At 36.5% G+C, this 14,383-nt stretch overlaps 1 protein-coding gene across 2 annotated transcripts in view; it reads left to right on the top strand.

Annotated features, from left to right (window-relative positions):
• The window catches only part of LOC126177135 (glycerol-3-phosphate acyltransferase 1, mitochondrial), a 406,498-nt gene that overhangs the window by 33,576 nt on the left and 358,539 nt on the right, over positions 1-14,383 (top strand). Inside the window, exon 2 of one of the 2 annotated variants that reach the window (XM_049924404.1) lies at positions 9,882-9,984. The exons of the other annotated variant lie outside the window; for it this stretch is intronic. The gene's annotated coding sequence lies outside the window, so the exon portion shown is untranslated. The remainder of the gene's footprint in view (positions 1-9,881; positions 9,985-14,383) is intronic. 2 annotated transcript variants of the gene reach the window in all.

The following is a 14,383-nucleotide window of genomic DNA, read 5'->3' as shown; positions in this document are numbered from 1 at the left end:
ATACTCAGAAAGTTAAATAACGACGTAGTTGGAATCCATCAGTTTAGTTATCAGTATAACTGCGAGTAGTGTGAAATGGCAGGAATGTCGTATGAATCGTGTCATAATGTTAGCTTATTAACTCCGGGTACATTTTAGTTGTTGTTAGAACGATTATTAGTGTTTCATATTATATGTTTGTAGGTTATCGGTCGCTATTAGAAATATTATCTTCGCAGCTGCATCAGAAAGTACGCGGAACTTCGCCACAGCACTGTTTAAGTAAAATGTTAACAACATGCGTTTTTAAGTATGAAGTAATATGTAAACTTAGTACTGTAGGTTAAATTCGAAGCTTAATTTCTTGTGCTGCTCACATAATAGAATAAAGTGTACAGCCGTGTAATACAACAAAAAATGAAGACATGCAGATCGAAAAGGTTGACAGTTTTACATTTCTGGGACTACAACTCGATAATAAATTCAGTTGGAAAGGGCATACCACATTTTTTCACTCTATTATTTCATAATGCAGCATATTCTGTGGTAACTCATCAAACGTAGCAAAAGTTTTTTGCATGTAAAAGCGTGTAATAAAAATCGTTTGTGGTATAAATTCAAGAACATCATGTAGGAACCTGTTCAAGGAACTTTGTATTCTAACCAAGTATATTTATTCATGCATTTTCAATAAACTGCCAGCAAGTCAGCAACCATTAAAAACACACCATGATCTCAAAACACAAAATGAATAACAAACAGAAAAAAATACAGCATTCTGCTACACCAACAAAAATCTGCAGGAATCGGACACTTCCCTTGAACACTATAGGTCAACCATAGGTGACCATACCAAAACACAAATACCCACAACAAAAAGCACGAAAATTGGAATCGGACATTTCCCTTGGCCTACATAGGTAAACATCAGATGACGACACCAAAACATCAACACGTACAACTATGAAAATGGGAATCGGTCATTTCCGGTAACCTATATAGGTCCACCACAACTACTGATGCCAAAAAACCAACACCTACAACTGCGAACAATAAAACCACAATCCCAAAAGTCCACAAATCAATCATCCCTACATAAATTAAATCATATTCAATACTCCATACATACACAAAATATCACAGCTAGAAATAAAAATAAATTAATCACCACTAGCAAATTCCGGCACTGGAAAGTAGATTGGCCAGCCCCCCCCCCCCCCTCCAAATACACACACACAAAAACCAGTTCATAAACACCGTGCCGTAATGACATTCACGCACCACACCACCTTTTTACGCCGAAGCAGACGGGTGGAATCGGACGGTTCCATTGACCCCTCCTACTCTGTAGATGAATATCGTAACAGAGACTGATAGAACAGCTTAGGTAAAAATTGTGCTATATTTCAGTTTTGACAACACTTGGTTGCAACAGTCATGATCGGGTGTTCTGTGTATGATAAATTTATTAAAAGTGCGTAACTGTGTTTTATTCTGACAGTGTATCAATTCTGTAAATATTAGCAGTTACTGTAATATATTCACATATTTTGACAATCTCCTGACAAATGATGAGGATAATAATTATTATATTCAACTGTATTATTTTATACTTCCTGACATGTTATTTGTCATGCGCGATGGCCAGCGGCTATTTCCGAAGAAGTACGTAAATATTTGTTCACTCCAGTAACTATCGTCTCTGAAATATCACCGGGGCCTAAGACTGGAGTCACTGTGTTAGGAACACAGACACACAGTTATTCCAGTACCAACTTCCAGAGAGCGAGAACTGTGAGCCAATAACGATAACTGCCAGAGGAAAATACAGATCTCTGACAGTTATTTCCATAGTCGCTCGAATTCCTTATGGTACCTCTCTTTATATTACTCGTCCAAGCTAAATTGGCATATGAGGCGGTGGCTTAAGGGAACGACCGTACTTGTTAATGCCTGTACTGCAGCTCATATCAGCCACCGCTCGGACATTAACTTTATTTAATTGTTTGTGCTAAAAGTATCGAAGGCGCATGATATAGTACACAGTTCTTATCGACAGATGGCGCGCAGTCTCACAGTGACAGTTATTCCCATGGCCTATAGAATGCCTTCCAAATGGTCTACCCTCTCCTTAGTTCCTAGCCAGATCTCCGATGAGTTGACGGGAAAGCTTAGTACGATCTTCGGTCAACAGATGGCGCGAGGCACTGTTGACATTAGACAGTAATTGAAATGAATTATCGCAGTAACCATTACTTCTCAGTAACCGGTTATTTCTATCAGTTAAGTTATTTTTTGCCACCTCTAATTCATTTACAATATTTTACTCGAAGATTAATAAGCTGGAAGAGAAGCTAAGCTTGCACATATAATGTTGAGCTTTTTTGCGCGTGTTACACTTTCAAGATACTTCACACAAATGTGCTAGTAAAATTTTTAATAACGACGTAAATGTCTGATCTTCTGGGCTCGAAATTCTTCTAAATGGTCGTCCTCAAAGAGCTGATTTTTTAAATGAGAGTCAAACGCTTTGTGATTTAAGAAATTCATCGTACATTCTCGCACATAGTTCATCTTGCGTAAAAGGAAATTTGGTTTGAATGTAACGCTTTTCAAACCACCATCCACAATATTTTCCGGCGACTTGTTAGAAATAGGTTCGTTTCAGCAGTTGCAAGAGAGCGCCAGATAATAGGCGTCACCGCGCTTACGCAGCTACGATGACGTAGGAAGCCCATATGTTTGTACGTGTAAAACATTAAAAGATCTTACATTATGTCATAAAAGAAACAAGACATCAGAGAATACTTCAAGAGCATCGGAATTTCGTGAACCATATTAAAATTCATAATTCGGCTTAAAATGCACATTCATATGTTCAGACTCGTATGTAAATTTTTTTGGAGTACCAGTACTGTATTATCTCATGTTTGGTTCTTTATTATAGCATAATGCCATACGTGCACTTGAAATGCAGCGAACAGTTGAAGCTAGCCAAGAGTGAGAAATTAAATACTTCGTTTCAAATAAAGCAGAAAAGATTAATGAAAGCCAAATCTCTTTAGCAAACCGACAAAATAACTTCATTGTTCTGCAAGGCGATTAATGCTTGACTGTGAGGGAGGCGCAAATAAAATCTAAAACTAATACCATATTTTAGCCTTCCGTAATTATGCGAACGTATTTTAATTCATTTGATAACTCCCAGCCGCAAAAATCCGTTTGTTATCATTTAACGTGAGAGCAATAAACGTAGAGGAAACAACCAAATCACTGAACGTAAACACAGGTCACGTGGAGACGACCCATCTCCCCACCACAACTCTGGCTGCTCTGGGCATCAGCGCCAGATTTACTATATTTCCTAGTGATGGGCTAAACTGGCTTAGGGGCAGAACTACCAAATCGTAAATTCTCAAAAATCGGGCTAAACTGGCTTAGGGGCAGAACTACCAAATCGTAAATTCTCAAAAATCGACGAACTAATAATTCTGCTTTCAGAATCCGTCAATATTAAAATAATTTGCCTTAATGAACACTGGTTAACATAATATAGTATAAAAGTACTAAATAGTATTAATAATTTTAAGGTAGCTGCTAGCTTTTGTAGAATAAGCAAATCTCGTGGAGGCTCCTGCATTCTTGTCAATTCTTCCATAAGTTATACAGTAAGAGATAGTTTTAATTATTTAAATGAAGAGAGCGTGTTTGAAAGTTGCTCTGTAGAACTGAGTGATCTGAATACACTGGTTATAGCAATCTACAGAATTCCTGGATGTGCGGTAACAAAAGCGTTTTTAACCAAATTCGAATGCCTCCTGGAAAAACTCCAGAAAGAAAGTAAGAAAAAAGTTGTTATAGCAGCAGACTTCAACTTAAATGTCTTAGTTGAAAGCAATGATTCCACAAAATTTCGTGACTTAATTCAGAAATCTGGTTTCAAGCTAAATTTTTCTGAAGGCACTAGGGAAAACAGCAGATCAGTGACCTGCATTGATAATATTATTACTAACTACAAATTTGACAGTGGAAATAAACACAATTACTGCTTAGACTTGGGTATTTCAGATCACTCAGCTCTGTTTATTGAGCTCCCAAAAGCAAATAACCTAAAGCCTCCAGAAGTGTGTATAAAAAGGGATCTAAGTAAAAGTAAAATGGATTTATTCCGCAGTAAATTAAGTATAATAAGCTGGCCTGTAGACTACAATAGTTCAAGCTCGATAAACTATGACAAATTCTTAAATTGTTTCTTAGAGGTATTTAATGAATCATTTCCTCGTAGATATAAGCAAAAGAAAGTTAATGGTAAACTCAAATGGATTACAACAGGAATAAAGATCTCTAGTGCCAGAAAGAGAGAGCTCCACAATGAGTTAAAATCAAACAGAAATCCAGATTTTGTTATTTATGTCAAACAGTATAAAGCTGTATTTAGGAAAGTTGTAACGGCAGCTAAAAAAATGGCAAATAATAAATTCATACAAGAACACAGAAATAAGACAAAAGCAGTGTGGTCAGTTGTTCAGTCTGAACTAGGAGCCAAAGTAAAAATTCATGAGATTTTGAAAATTAGACATGAAAATGAAATTATAGTAAACCCTGTTCAGATGTCAAGTTGTTTCAATGAATTCTTCCTAAACATAGTAAGATCGGATGTGGATATGACATTCTATCAGGGCATCACAAATTTGGAAAACAGCCAGAACACATCTTTTAAACAATTTGAAAAAATAACCCAAAGGGATGTGGAAAAGGAAATATTGTCTCTAAAAAACAAAACCTCACATGGGTGGGATGAAATAACATCATCTGTAATCAAGTATGTGTACGATATTATTTCCCAACCACTGGCAACTATTATAAATCAATCTTATGAACAGGGATGCTTTCCAGAGGTATTGAAATATGGTGAGATCAAACCTCTATTCAAGAAAGGATCGACAGAAGATATGGGGAATTACCGCCCTATCTCTCTCTTGCCGGTCTTCTCTAAAGTGTTTGAAAAGATTGCAGCAAAACAAATTAATAACTTTCTTACTGTAAATGATATAATTTTTAAAAACCAGTTCGGATTCCAACAGGGTAAAAGCACTGCGAATGCTATAAATGAGTTTATCCAAAAAATATGCTCCACGTTAGATAAAGGTAGAAAGGTCACAGGTATATTCTGTGATCTGACTAAAGCTTTTGATTCAGTGAACCATGCATTACTCCTCCACAAATTACAGATGTATGGATTCAGAGACACTGCTTTAAAATGGTTTAGCTCTTACCTGCCAGGTAGGAAACAAAGAGTAATTTTAACTTCAAATGGAACCAATTATTTATCAGACTGGAAAACAGTTCTCCAAGGAGTCTCACAAGGTCCGATATTGGGTTCCTATCTGTTTCTTTTTTACGTAAATGACCTACCTCTTGCTATTGATGTTCATTCAGTCTTATTTGCTGATGATACATCAGTTCTAATTGAAAATGAGGTATCTGAAAATATTCCAGAAAAAGCCAAAAATACTTTAGAAAAACTTGAATCTTGGTTCTATTAAAATGGACTAAAACTAAATGTAACTAAAACCAAAATGATGCAATTTGAAGCTAAATCAGTAGAAAGGAGTGAAATAAAGATAACTTGCAATGATCAGGATATCACAGAAGCAAACCACGTGAAGTTCTTAGGCCTAAATCTTGACAAAAATTTCAATTGGAAGGTACACACAAATTACTTAGCAAATAAACTGAACAACTTAGCATTTGCAATGTATATTTTGTCAGGTGCCACAAACATGGATACCAGAAAGATAGTTTATCACTGCTACTTTGAGTCAGTTATTCGTTATGGCATAATCTTCTGGGGAAATTAAGCAAATGTCACTAGGCTCCTAGTATTACAAAAGAAAGTAATTAGAAACGTGTGTTGCAAAAAAAACAGGAATCCTGTCGACCACTGTTAAAAAATTTAAAAGTACTATCTATCCCCTCACTTTACATATATGAGATGGTGGTGTTCCTATATAGAAATCAACATACACTAGACAATTTCCGTTTTGACCACAACTACAGCACTCGCCACAGAGATAACTTCAAACTTCCAACACATCGTTTAAAACTTTATGTCCAAACGCCAGAGTATATGGGGTTAAAAATTTTCAATAAAATAAAAGGCAGTAATATATTTAAAATGGAGATTGGTTCACTGAAAAGATTGCTCTTTACTCTCCTGGTGGAAAAGTGTTATTATTCTGTCGATGAATTCATTGAAGACAGCTTCACAATCTGAACACAGGGATTGTAATACATTTATTATTTTATGTACATGTGTAGCTGTAACTTAGAAATGTAAAATATAATTTACTTTTGTATTTCTCTTAAAAAAGTGAAAAAAGTTTCTTTTGTAAACCTTGACATGTCTCCTGTACATCAAATCAAATGATTTGAAAATTGTATGTAATGAGATGAATAAACCACATAACACATAACATAACTGCGATTTTCCGATATCAGTGATTTCTGTGAATGGTACTTTTCAGTATCTGTTATTCTTAACTGTGATTTGTCGCAGTTAAGGAACCTAGGTCGTGTATCCCTCCACCACTGCTACTTCTGCGATTTCTGTGACTCCTGCAATTTCTGCGACTTACCACCGTATGAAAAAGCTACATCTGTGCACACAGAAAATTGCATCTCAACAAACCTGTCATTGGTAAGTATGTTTTACGTTTGTTCTTCCGTTGGCTTTAATTTTGTATTAAAGAAACAACTGTGAAAATATTAATAATGTAATTAATATGTAAGTAGCCATACAGTACCGTAATAGTTCGTGGTTAGAAAATGAATTCTAACATATTGTTATGTTCTCAGGTACCCGAGCTACATTTCAGTTACTCAGTAAAGTGATAACTCAAAATATCATTGTCAGCAGATCTGGAGAAATTGCCACTGCGTCTTTAGACCGTTTTCATCAGACGAGAGGTTAGTTTCTAAGTGTTTCGATGGACTTAATTACTTAAGTGAGATCGTTCTTGCCAATGTGGAATGTACCCCATTGAGTGGCGCTCATTACAGCAAATATTAGCAATCTACTCTGTCAATTATATTGCTTGTAATTAGTGACAGCAAAAATTGTTTAATAATCCTTGTGATTTTGCAGACACAGTTCTGGTTGCTGTACATATCTATCCACATCAAGGCTGTTGGGAGAGACTCGTGAAGATTCAAGAGAGCTCTTAGAGGATTTGCAGTTTAAAAGTGACATTATTGTGAAATAAGTGTGCAGATGAGTGATTAAACTGTGTTTTATTGAAGTTGTTGTGCGATTTTAAAGGAATAATAAATGTTAAATACAGTGAGTGAATAATGAAAATTTCATTTTCCACATGTTAAGCCGTCCTATACCCGTAATTTTCCGCCACTTATTTATTGGTAAACACTTGTTGGAGAGTGACATGCTCCCCCCCCCCCCCCCCCCCCCCCCTCTTTCTCATCAATCTTGGTGTGACACTGACCTGTAACATATCCCGAAGTCTACAATATGCATTTTGACATTGTTGATACGAAAGTGGGAAGTACAGATCTTGCAGTTAAATCAGGAATAGCCTAAGTACATTACTTGAAAGTAACACAGGAAAAGCTTACTTATGTAGGTGGTAGTAGTGTGGGCAAAAAGTTCTTGTGTGTGAAGTTGCCATGTATAACACCAGGTGTAAAACTTTTCTCCCGAGTCTTGAACTGTGTCGGAACAAAAGTGAGGCATTCATATGACACAATAATACTGTTTTTATTTCACTAAACTTATACAGGTGTCTGAGTTCTGCTGTGTTAACATTGCAAAGTCCTGTAGGCATGTGGAGTATTAACCAAAACTGTCATATTGGAAGTAGAATCAAACATTTGTTACATTACTTGATATTTTCAGTAGAAAAAGGCAATGTTGCTTCTTATTAATATTCAGAGTCACAGCTGTGTTTGACCAACCATAACTGATGCTGAATGTGCATGTCGTCATATAATATGAAGGGCTTATTTCAATAGTGATACAAGTCCATTACCTCCACTTTTCTGTCTATAATGCTTCTGAAATTAATGATCCAAACAAACATAAATAAAGGTTCATCTCTAGCAAGAAGCCTTATGCTTGAATATTTCTGGTATCTCAACTGCAGATTTTTCAGCACTCATTTAACTTTACGACTCTGTATCTCAAAATGAACAAAAGTGGACTTGTACCACTATTGAAATAAGCCCTTCATATGCAGTATTATGCACACAGTCACACACAGCACGTCGATCTCGTGAGGCGCAAGGCTCTCGTAACGAAGTACGTACGTCGGTCAACAGATGGCACTAGGTAAAGAATGTTAACTGCGCTTTCTAGTTGCTACCTGCGACTCTTAGTTGCGATTTGTCACAGTAGCGAATAGCGTAGTATGAACTTTGCTCAACAGATGGCACTGTTAACTGCGCTTTTTAGTTGCTACTTGCGACTTCTAGCCGCGATTTGTCATTGAAATCGCAGAAAGCAGTACGGAATTCGGCCAACAGATGGCTCTTGAATGTGAAATGCTACTTGCGACTGCTAACTGTGACCGAAATCGCAGTTAGATTTTGTAAAGTTGTTATTGTGATATCTGTGACTTCTCAATCACTGTGATTTCTAACAGATACGCGATTTCCTGCCCACCACTAATATTTCCGAACCGGGGCAATATTAAGTAGTGGCATCCAGCCATACTTCTGTAACCAGAAGCGAAAGAAGGTACTACTCATACGCGACTCAACTGCGCATGCGCAAGAGCCCGCACAGAACTGCTCAAACGAATCTAATTTAAACAGTTGTCACGTCACGCTCACAGGAGGCAATTTGTTGTTATGAAACATTGCATAGTCTTCCTAAAGCCTTTGTCACATTTTGCTGCTGACAGACGCTTGTATGAGCACTGTGTTTTGTTGTTGTATACGGCGCATTTAATTTGCAACTTAACTTTTTTTTTCTCTCGTTCATGTTTTGTTGCTGCAGTATTATTCTGCAATAGAGGGTTACAGTAATATCCTTTGTTAGAGTATTGGTTCTTACCAGTCAAAATCACAAAAATTTAACTGAAAACTAAAACAATAAAAAATTCCCAGAGTTCTAAACAATTCCCGGATTTTTCCCGGATCTCCCGGTTGTCCCGTGTCGTATACACCCTGTGCTATGTAATCATTTTTGACTGGGCACAGCTGAGAAAATTAAACATATTTGGAGAACCTGAGGACTTTATGTTTGGTCTTATCATTGAGTCTTTTTCCCTCCCATTTTGCAGGTACTGCAGTGTCTAAAGGTTTAAAATAGGGTATGACTGATTCACTAAATCATCCCTCAGCCCAAACTGCCAGTGATAGAAGCTTGAAATTTGGAGAGGGTGCTGTTCATCTTACCCTGCAGGTGTGCTGGCGTATGCCTTCGCCAGCACTCCGGTCGGTCGGCACTAGCAAATATTGTATAGCAGGTACTGAACTAGGCACACCTCTGACGAGAAGACCAAGACACTCCCAGGCTACATGCTGATAATGTCCCCTGAGCAGCATGCATATAGGCCGCTGCCACCGACCAAGCTGTTTCAATCTTTTAAGTCTCATTACCTCAGTACATCTCATTGGGACTCAGTTCGCATTGCACCTCAGTACGTCACATTGTGCTCTAGTTTGCCACATTTATAGTCATCGCTTTGCACCTTAGCTAGCTGTGAGGGAACATTAATCATTGTTTATAGTTGTCATATGGACATGGACGAGATTCAAGAATTAATATGTATTGTCTGATTGCTGTTAACCACAGAACTTCAGATTGGACATAATTGAATTTAAGACTCAGTTGGTTCCTGTAATAAAGTGTATTTTAACATCATATGCATTTTGTGTTGTAGTGAGAGGAAACTGGCCACCGCCTATCATACCACCCTCTCCTGATCCAATCAGAAACGACAAAACATTAGAAGAGGGCGCAGCCACAACCGTACGCATTGTTTAGTAAGTGATTGCTCTAAATTCTGTCCCTAAGGCAGTGAATTAGAGGATAAAAGGCATTTTGAAAATGTGTTGCTATTAAGGCAATTTTTAAGCTAGAACTATGATAATTGATGTTTGCTTTCTTGGTCAGAAGTAAAGAAACGTGGCAGAATTTTTGGAAATTCAACCTCTAAGGTGGTAAAATAGTGAGTGAGTGAAAGTTGTCATAAAAATAAATCATCATTAAGGTACTACTAAAGATTTTTAAAGCCACATCTTTGAAAATAGGTATTTATTGTTTTTATTGGAAATAAAAATAATACATTATTTTCATCGTGGCAGCAACAACAGCAACCGTTACGAAATTGTCTCGAATGAAAAACAGCCTACAATGGCACTAAATTATGTTTATTTTAAACCTTGACCATGGTTTCTGCTATAATAATATAGCCTTCTTCAGAAGTCTTAAAAATGATTAAAATAACATCTATACCAGTGATACAATCTACACAAAAACTTCAAAATTACGTAAGTGATAACATATTACTTACATACACACTAATAAATAAAAAATGTCTTAGCCCAGCGGCTGCGTCAAGACCAAAAAAAAATAACTTCAACAAACATATGCCTGTTTCGAACATAAGTAAAATTTCATATGGCACCGTATGTCCTCCGCCACTACCTCTGTTATACTGGACACACGGTTGTCAAATTTGCTGCACCCCACGCACCATAGGTGGTGCTCACCACAGTGAGCTGCATTGCATCGTTTACCAAGCAGCTAGTCAATGCATTCGACAATAAATTAATAACAAGCCTACATGTGCAAATGAAGGACCATATACTTATTTATATTGCATATGATAGTCTCGTTTCTGAATCGTGCATCAAATAGTGATACGACAAATTTTGTTATATGAAATTGTTAATATTTTACCACTGTAATTATCGTATGCAACAGTATTTCAGCTGTTGGACATTTGTATTAATAAGTATATGGTCCATCATTTGCACATGTAGGCTTGTTATTAATTTATTGTCGTGTACATTGACTAGTTCCTTGATAAATGGTGCGATGTAGCTCACTGTGGTGAGTGCCACCAATGGTGTCGGGGTGCAGCACATTTGACGACCGTGCACCCAGTATAACAGAGGTATTGACGGAGGACATACGGTGCCATCTGTAATTTTACTTATGTTCGAAACTGGCTTATGTCTGATGAAGTTATTTTTTTGGTCTTCACGCAGCTGCTGGGCTAAGACATTAGTGTGTATGTAAGTAATAGGTTATCACTTACGTAATTTTGAAGTTTTTGTGTAGATTGTATCACTGGTCTAGATGTTATTTTGATCATTTTTTTAGGACTTCTGAAGAAGGCTATATTATTATAGCAGAAACCAAGGTCAAGGTTTAAAATAAACATAATTTAGTGCAACTGTGGGCTGTTTTTCATTCAAGCCAAAAATAATAAATGTTGCATTATGTTTGGAAATTCAGCCCATAAGGGACCAAATAGGGGACGTACATTTTTTATTAAAATATTTAATTAGGTAAAGCTAAACCTAAGAAAATTTATATTTGGCCTCTCAGTTAGAAATTAAAAAATACGTGTTTCACATTTTATGGAAATCCAGCTACTAAGTGGGTGAAATAGGACCTGACTCACTCACTGACTCATCATTGCCCAAACTGCTAAGGATAGAAACTTGAAATTTGAAGATGTTGTGGCTCTTATGCTGTAGGCAATGTTTAAGAAGGGGTTGTTCAAAATTTCTCTACTAAGGGGTGAAATAGGGGATGAAAGTCTTTTGGAAAATATGTCGCTATTAAGGCAATTTTGAAGCTAGAACTATGAAAATTGGTAAAAAAAAAAACCATTAAGGGGGTAAAGTAGTAGGTGAAAGTTTTTTTGAAAATAAATCATTATTAAAGAACTTTAAAGCTACATCAATGAAATTTGTTGGTTGACTTCTCGGTTAGAAATAAAAAGTAATACATGTTCCAGTATTTTGAATGTAGCTGCACTACAGCAACGGTTACAGAACAGCAGAAGTAAAGGACAGCCAACCAGTTGCAAAAAAATGGTGGTTTTCAAATCTGTCATTTATTCCCACTTGTTCCAGTGTTTTTGAGAATTCAACCACCTAAAGGAGTGAAATAGGGGATGAAACTTTTTATGGAAATATTTCTTTATGAAAGCATTTTTGAAGCTATATCAATGAGAATTTGTATTTGGCTTCTCCGTTAGAAATTTAAAAAAATTGTTTTTCTCTGTGTTTGGGAAGTCAGCCCCTAAGGGGGTGAAATGGGAAATTTAAATTTTTAAGAAAATATTTCATTATAATAAAAAAATTAAAGCTAAATCTATGAAAATTGGTATCTCACTTCTTGGTTACATATAAAGAAATATGTGTTGGGCAATGAAATTTCTATGGATATACTACCACAAAAACGCAAAAGGTGTATTTAACAAAGACCTTGGGCTCCAGTTACCAGAATCGCTTTGTGGTCAGAAGGACAATCAGAAAAGACATTCTTATATGGCCTTAATTAGCATGAAAAGCTTAGAAGGTGTTGCAGTTTGTGAACAACATAGAAATTTGATTAAAGAAAAACAAAAAAAATATCTTTGTAGACCATACAGTCAATGTGAGCAAAGCAGCAGGTGCTAAGCATGTTAAGCTATATAGCTTCTGAAGTTTAAAGAATACTCTCTCTAGATATAGAAAGATGAAAGAACTTGCAATTAAAAAATGGTCCCCACAACTACCTAAAATTTGGCACCCAAAATATTTGCATCAAAAATTGTCCATACCCATCCAAAACTTTGTGGGACTTTTCCATGAAATTTCATTAGATTTGGAAATGGTGGAGTGGGGGCCCCTTGTCCAATTGTCATGGAATGGCTCAGTTGTAAATGGAAGGAGGAAGCAGAAATAAAACTGCTAGCAGTTTTAATAATCGGGATTGTAAAGTGTGTCTGTAGTGTTCATAAAGTACATGAATAAGTCTGTTTCATTCCTATGCTGTTTTCTCCATATATTTTCAAATAAATAACTGTGTATGTTCCTTTTACATTTATTTATTGTTTAAATTTAACATTGACAATATAAGGAAAAGTATAGATTGCTACTCACCATAAAGATGACACATTGAGTTGGAGATGGCCACAACAAAAATACAGTTACATATTTGACATTCAGCAGCCAAAGCCTTTTTCATAAAAGGAAAAAGATACATACGCAAAAATTCATTCACACAAGCAAGCACACCTCACACACATGTGCGAGTGCCATTTCCAGCAGCTCGAGCTGAAATGCTGATTGATAACATCTTTGACTGAATACCATCGCAATTAAGGGGTCAGGTATTTATCCAAAACACTTACACACAAGTCTTCGACAGCATCACCTGCTTTTTCTTTCTCAATGAGATACTGTTATTTATTGTAGTCATTATTGAAAAACATATCAGCCAAAGCAATTACTTCACTAGCGGTAGCGAGCTTGGGCCCAATGGTTCTTTCCGGTTCGAGCAACCAGAGATGCTAGTCACAAGTGCATGAGGTGTTCATGGTTGTGTGAATGAATCCCGCGCGTTTGTGTGTGTGTGTGTGTGTGTGTGTGTGTGTGTGTGTGTGTGTGTGTGTGTGTGTGTGTGTGTTTCCATTTCCAAAAAAGGCTTTGGCCAAAAGTTAAATGTGTAACAGTATTTTCGTTGTGCTTGTCTGCAGCTCAACATGTGATGTTTACGTTGAGATGCAATCTATCCTTTTCTTTATATTGTCGATACTCCGACATAGAGTTTACATTGTTAAATTCAACATTTTGAGTTATGTTACTAATGCACCGTCGAAGAATTGTATTTAGTCTGTTTTGCACAACTTACTCTCCATGTCTAATATCCTTTTCTGTGTTGTTCGCCACTACTGTATCTTCTTTTTGGCACCAATAGTCGGTTATTGTCTGAAGGTGGGCACGTAAGCTGAAAACCGTTGAACTAAATAAATTAATACTGTGAACATCCACATTTTTGTGCTTATTGTTTATAATGGTGAAGTTGTTCTACCAGGCGATGATAGAAGAATTAGTTACCAAGTACAACATTTGTTTGGTGAGACATAATCTAGAAAACTATGTGCAAGAATTTCTTTCAATCCTAAATATGTTGGCAAAAATAAATGTTTACAGTCTGGGTAGACATAAAACATTGCCTGAAATTGTACTACATGCATTCATAGAAAATTATTTTACACTGTAAGTTCAGGAGCCCGTTCAAGTGTAAATTGTTGTGTAAGATAACTGACTTCCTAGCAACAAATGATCCTGATCAGATAGGGAGCATCGTGACAGATACAGGGATTAGTGACCACAATACCATTGTAGTAAGACTGAATACTGTAACATCCAGATCCAC

Source organism: Schistocerca cancellata, chromosome 3, assembly GCF_023864275.1.
Source record: "Schistocerca cancellata isolate TAMUIC-IGC-003103 chromosome 3, iqSchCanc2.1, whole genome shotgun sequence".
NCBI lineage: Eukaryota > Metazoa > Arthropoda > Insecta > Orthoptera > Acrididae > Schistocerca > Schistocerca cancellata.
This window is presented reverse-complemented; position numbering and strand designations above follow the sequence as displayed.